Source organism: Pleurodeles waltl, chromosome 6, assembly GCF_031143425.1.
Source record: "Pleurodeles waltl isolate 20211129_DDA chromosome 6, aPleWal1.hap1.20221129, whole genome shotgun sequence".
Classification (NCBI taxonomy): domain Eukaryota; kingdom Metazoa; phylum Chordata; class Amphibia; order Caudata; family Salamandridae; genus Pleurodeles; species Pleurodeles waltl.
Genome location: NC_090445.1, coordinates 1527986740 through 1527993194, shown reverse-complemented (window position 1 = coordinate 1527993194; position 6455 = coordinate 1527986740).

The window sequence follows — 6455 nt, the reverse complement described above, 5'->3', positions numbered from 1 at the left end:
GAGTTCCCTTTGAAAGGGTAGGGGTTGACATAGTTGGCCCCCTTGACCCTCCAACAGCTTCAGGCAATATGTTTATCCTTGTGGTAGTGGACCATGCCACTAGATATCCTGAAGCAATCCCCTTAAGGACCACTACAGCTCCTGCAGTGACAAAGGCTCTCCTGGGAATCTTTTCCATAGTGGGCATCCCTAAGGAAGTGGTGGCAGACAGAGGTAGTAACTTTATGTCTGCATACCTCAAAGCAATGTGGAAGGAGTGTGGTGTAACATACAAGTTCATTACTCTTTATCATCCACAAACAAATGGTCTGGTTGAGAGGTTTAATAAAACTCTCAAAGGTATGATAATGGGACTCCCTGAAAAACTCAGAAGGAGATGGGATGTCCCGTTACCTTGCCTCCTTTTTGCTTACAGGGAGGTACCCCAAAAAGGAGTGGGCTTCACCCCCTTTGAACTCCTCTTTGGGCACCCTGTGAGAGGTCCCCTTGCACTTGTAAAGGAGGGTTGGGAACAACCTTTAAAAGCTCCTAAGAAGGACATTGTGGACTATGTACTTGGACTAAGATTACGAATGGGTGAGTACATGAAAAAGGCCAGTAAAAAACTCCAGGCCAGCCAAGAGCCAAGAGTCCCTTTCCCCGCCAAGGTTGCCGAGAAATTAGTCAACGCCCACCTATCCCACTTCCTCGAAGCAAACAACACTCTTGGCCACTCACAATCCGGGTTCCGCAAGAACCACAGCACGGAAACCACCCCCCATCGCATGCACTGACAACATCAGGACCAAAGTCAACAAAGGCGAGACTTTCGCACTCCTCCTCCTAGACCTCTCCGCAGCCTTTGACACCGTCTGCCACCACACACTCCACACACGTCTCCACAACATAGGAATTCACCACAAAGCCTTAGACTGGCTCACCTCCTTCCTCACCGACCGGACCCAGAGAGTCCGCCTTCCACCTTTCCACTCCACCGCTACCAAGATCATCTGCGGAGTCCCCCAAGGGTCCTCCCTCAGCCCCACACTCTTCAACATCTACATGATCCCCCTAGCCAACATCCTCCGAGCACACGGAATCACTATCCTCTCCTGCGCAGGTGACACCCAACTCATCCTCTCCCTCACCCGCAACCCCACCACAGCCAAAACCAACCTACACGCTGCTCTCCTCGACACCGACAACTGGATGACTACTAACCACCTCAAGCTTAACTCCAACAAAACCGAGATCATCATCTACGGCCCCAACAAAACCACATGGGACAACTCCTGGTGGCCCACCGCCCTAGGGCTCGCACCCACCCCTGCAAACCACGCACGCAACCTCAGCATCATCCTGGACCCATCCCTTTCCATGACACAGCAAATCAATGCTCTAACCTCCTCCTGCTTCCACACACTCCGCACTCTAAAAAAATCCTTCAAATGGATTCCCCCAGAGACCAGGAAGACAGTCACCCATGCACTCATCACCAGCAGACTAGACTACGGTAACGCCCTCTACGCTGGCACCACACTCAAACTCAAACACAAACTCCAGAGAATCCAGAACACAGCTGCACGCCTCGTCCTTGGCCTCCCCGCCACAAACGAATCTCACCACACCTCAAATCCCTTCACTGGCTCCCCATAGACAAGAGAATCACATTCAAGATCCTAATCTATGCTCGCAAATCCCTCCACAACACCGGCCCAACCTACCTCAATAAAAGAGTGAATTTCCACACTCCCACACGCAACCTCCGATCAGCCGACCTCGCCCTAGCCACAGTCCCCCTGCATCCAACGCACCACCACAGGAGGCAGGTCCTTCTCCTACCTCGACCCCAAAACCTGGAACTCCCTCCCCACCAACCTTCGCAAAACCAAAGACCTCCTGCTCTTCAGAAAGAACCTCAAGACATGGTTGTTCGAACAGTGACCCTCCCTGCTCCCCTTACCCCCCCTCAACACCTTGAGACCCTCACGGGTGAGTAGCACGCTCTATACATTTTTTTGATTGATTGAATGTTTTTTTGATTGATTGATATAGGTCTCACAGGGTACTATAGGAGGTTCATTAAGAATTATGGCTCCATAGCAGCTCCTCTTAATGACCTCACTAGTAAAAAGATGCCTAAGAAGGTAAAAATGGGCCTTGAGAGGAAATAGCCTTGCAGCAGTAATAAGGAGCTTTATAGGTAACTCTTGGCCTCACTGGAGGCTAGTGCAGTTTCCTAAGTGTGAGGTAGATTGCATAGATAGATTGAGTAATATCCGAGCTGCAGCATTCCGGACCCATTGAATCCTTCTAAGGCATGATTGAGACATCCCTAAGTAGAGAACATTTCAGTAGTCCAGTCTGGATATAACCAAAGCCTAGACTAAAGTTTTCTGGGCAGACTCTTGTGGAAGGCTGAGAATTTTCTTCAAAGATTTAACCACCCCAAAGCATTTCCTTGCGAGTGCAGTGATCTGGTTATCGAAAGAGAGTTTATCGTCAAACCAGATGTCTAGTTTTTTAAACATAGGCTGGGGAGGAGTTAAAGGTCCAAGACTATCAGACCACCAGGCATTAAACCAGACATTGAAGTGCTTGCCCCAAGCCAACACCTCAGACTTCCCTGCATTAATCTCTAGGCAGTTTAAAACCATCAAGGCAGTAACCTCTGACAAACATGAACAGAGAGAGGAGTCCATATGTCTACTGTCCTGAGCAAGAGTGATGACAAGCTGTGTGTCATTCGCTTTTATGAAGCAATGGTAAACCCATAGCGGTCAATGACCTATGCCAGGGGCGGATATAGATATTAAAAAGGGTTGGTGTGAGAAAGTAGCCTCTTTCTAGGATAGTTACCCCCACCTTTGGCCTGTTTGTGAGTATATGTCAGTGTTGCCTGTCTCACTGGGATCCTGCTAGCCAGGACCCCAGAGCTCATAGTTTGTGGCCTAATGTATGTGTTGTCAGTAGTGCTGGACTGTGTCACTAAGGCTCTGCTAACCAGAACCTCAGTGCTTATGCTCTCCCTGCTTTTAAATTTGTCACTATAGGCTAGTGACTTCATTTACCAATTTCAATTGGCACACTGGACCCCCCTTATAAGTCCCCAGTATATGGTACCTAGGTACCCAGGGCATTGGGATTCCAGGAGATCCATATGGGCTGCAGCATTTCTTTTGCCACCCATATGGAGCTCAGACAAACCCTGCCATTGCAGCCTGCGTGAAATAACGCACACATTATTTCACAGCCATTTTCACTGCACTTAAGTAACTTATAAGTCACCTATATGTCTAACCTTCACTTGCTGAAGGTTAGGTGCAAAGTTACTAAGTGTGAGGGCACCCTTGCAGTAGCAAAGGTGCCCCCACATAGTTCAGGGCCATTTCCCAGGACTTTGTGAGTGCGGGACGTCATTACATACGTGCACTACATATAGGTCAATACCTATATGTAGCTTCACAATGGTAACTCTGAATATGGCCATGTAACATGTCTAAGATCATGGAATGGCCCCCCATGCCAAATCTGGTATTGGGGAGCCAATTCCATGCATCCTGGGGGCTCCACCATGGACCCCCGGTACTGCCAAACCAGTTCTCTGAGGCTTGCACTGCAGCTACAGGTACTGCCACCTCCTAGACAGGGTTCTGCCCTCCTGGGGTCTGAGAAGCTCAGTCCCAGGAAGGCAGAACAAAGCATTTCCTCTGAGAGCAGGGTATTACACCTTCTCCCTTTGGAAATAGGTGTTACAGGCTGGGGAGGGGTTGCCTCCCCCAGCCTCTGGAAATGCTTTGGAGGGCACATACGGTGCCCTCCTTGCATAAGCCAGTCTACACTGGTTCAGGGACCCCTTGTCCCCTGCTCTAGTGCAAAACTGGACAAAGGAAAGGGGAGTGACCACTCCCCCCAGAGCTCCTCCAGTGTGTCCCAGACTTCAGCCATCTTGCTTTGCAAGGTGTGGGGGCACTCTGGAAGGCTCTGAGTGGCCAGTGCCAGCAGGTGACGTCAGAGACCCCTCCTGATAGGTCCATACCTGATAAGGTAGCCAATCCCCCTCTCAGGGCTATTTAGGGTCTCTCCTGTGGGTTCTCTTCAGATTCTGCTTGCAAGTTTCCTTCAGGAATCCTCTGCAACAACTTCATCATCCTCTGAACTCAGATCAACTGCAGCCTGCTCCAGGAACTGCTGTAACTGCAACAAAGTATCCACAAGGGATACTTTTCTTCTGCAACCTCAGATCTAAGTCAGCAACTGCAACAGTTTCCACAGTATGAACACTCTGGGGACTCCCTGTCTTCATCCTGCACCAGAAGGATCGAAGAAATCTCCTGTGGGGTGAAGGAGTCACTACCCTGCTTCAGCAGACACCTTCCAAGATGATGACCAGTACCCTTGAACTCCTCTCACAGCAAGGAGCATGCTCCTAAGGACACAGAGGGTGGACATCATCGACATAGACTGTCCTGAGGTCCTGCTGACGCAGTGACGGTACCCCTGTGCACTGCGTCTTCTTCACCTCCTGATGCCTCTGTGCACTATTTGCAAAATTCCTTCATGCACAGCCTGGCCTAGGTCCCCAGCACTCCATCCTGCAACGTTAAACTCGCTGATTTGTTCTCCGGCAGCATTGGATCTTCCTTTGTTGTGCTGCATCAATCTCGTTTTTCCCTGAACCTCCTTTTTCCCTGTGTTCTGGGACTCCCGGGGGTGCTGGCTGGCATTCTGAGGGCTCTCTAAAGTGCTGAGAGCCCCCTCTTCCTCCTCACACAGAGTAGAGGCCCCCAGGTCCCTTCTGGGTCCATCCTGCGCCATTGTGACGCAAAATGCACTTTTGTCGTAACCAAGGCTTGTTTGCGACTTCCAACACGAAATCACGTCTGCAACAATCTTCATGTCTTGGGACATTCCTTGCATCATACAGGAACCCTTTGGCATCTTCCTAGGGTGCATTCCTGCAGTCTTTGGCTAACCGGGGACTCTTCTTTTGCACCCTCGTCTGGGTTGGCAGAGGCTCCTGTCCTTCCTGGAACTTCTTTCAACTTCTGGACTTGGTCCCCTTCCTTTGCAGGTCTTCAGGTCCAGGAATCCAGCAGTTCCTCTTTGCAGACTTGGTTGGTTGCTGCAAAAACCCAATCACGAGGTGTAGTGTGTCCTAAGGAAACTTTCAGTACTTTACTCCTGCTTTCCTGGGCTCTAGGGTGGGGTAATTTACTTACCTTTACTGTGTTCTTACTCTCCCCGCGATTCTGCAAACACTACACTTGTCTAGGGGGAATTTGTGATTCGCTTTCCACTTTCTTAGTATATGGCTTGTGTTGCCCCATACCCATTTTCTCCCATTGCATTCTATAGCATTTCCTATTGTTTGTGTTCTTCTATGACTATTTGCTTGTCTAATTTTGGTGTCTAGTATATATTGTGTATACACTTACCTCCAGAAGGAGTATTGTCTTTAAGATATTTTTGGTACTGTGTCACCCAAATAAATACCTTTATTTTTGGTAACACTGAGTATTGTCTTTACTTATGTATAAGTACTGTGTAACTATAAGTGGTATTGCATGAGCTTTGCATGTCTCCTAGTTCAGCCTAAGCTGCATTGCTAAAGCTACCTCTATCAGCCTAAGCTGCAAGAACACTACTACATTTCACTAATAAAGGATAACTGGACCTGGTATAAGGTACCCACTGCAAACCAGGCCAGCCTCCTAAAGCTGGGCTTAGTGAAGAGCCCTGCGGCACTCCGCACTGCAAGGAATGCACTGTCTAGTGGAATGTTTTTTGGAAGACCTGAAAGGTATGCCCTTACTGAAATGAGGCAAGCCAAAGCAGCACTTTACCACCTATGCTGCAGCTTCAGAGCCTCTCAAAATGTTACGAGATGAGGCATTCAAAGCAGCACTGATGTCTAACATTAGGATTACTGTAGTTTCACCCCCGTCCATAATCCGATGATCTAGCAATAGGGCAGATTCAGGGCTTTAGAAGGGACTAATTGTTCCTGATAGGGCCTGATTGTTTCTTCCATAAAACTAGAAAGCTGCCCATTCACATGCTTCTCTTCAAACTTAGAGAAGAGTGGTAGCAGCAAGAGAGGTCACTAATTTTCAGGCATAGAGGGGTCGAGTAGATCTTATTTTTTTTTTAGGAGAAGAACCGCCATTGCTTGTTTCCAGTGCTGGAGAATGCAGCCGGAGGACAGAGCGATTTAATAATTCACACAGGATAGGCTGAATTATCTTGCAGCCCTGCTTCAGGATGAAAGGATATATTATGTCTAACTGGGAACCAGATTTGATGATATAGCATAGGATTGTCAATTCCTTGAGTTGAATGGGGCAGAATTGTTGAAGCTTACCACTGTCAGCTGTTGAATCAAACAATATCTTTAGCTGTGGATAGTTTATAGCTTCCACTGGTAAAGAGAAATAGATGTTCTCCAGTTGTTTGGAGAAGAAAGAGGCTAAAGC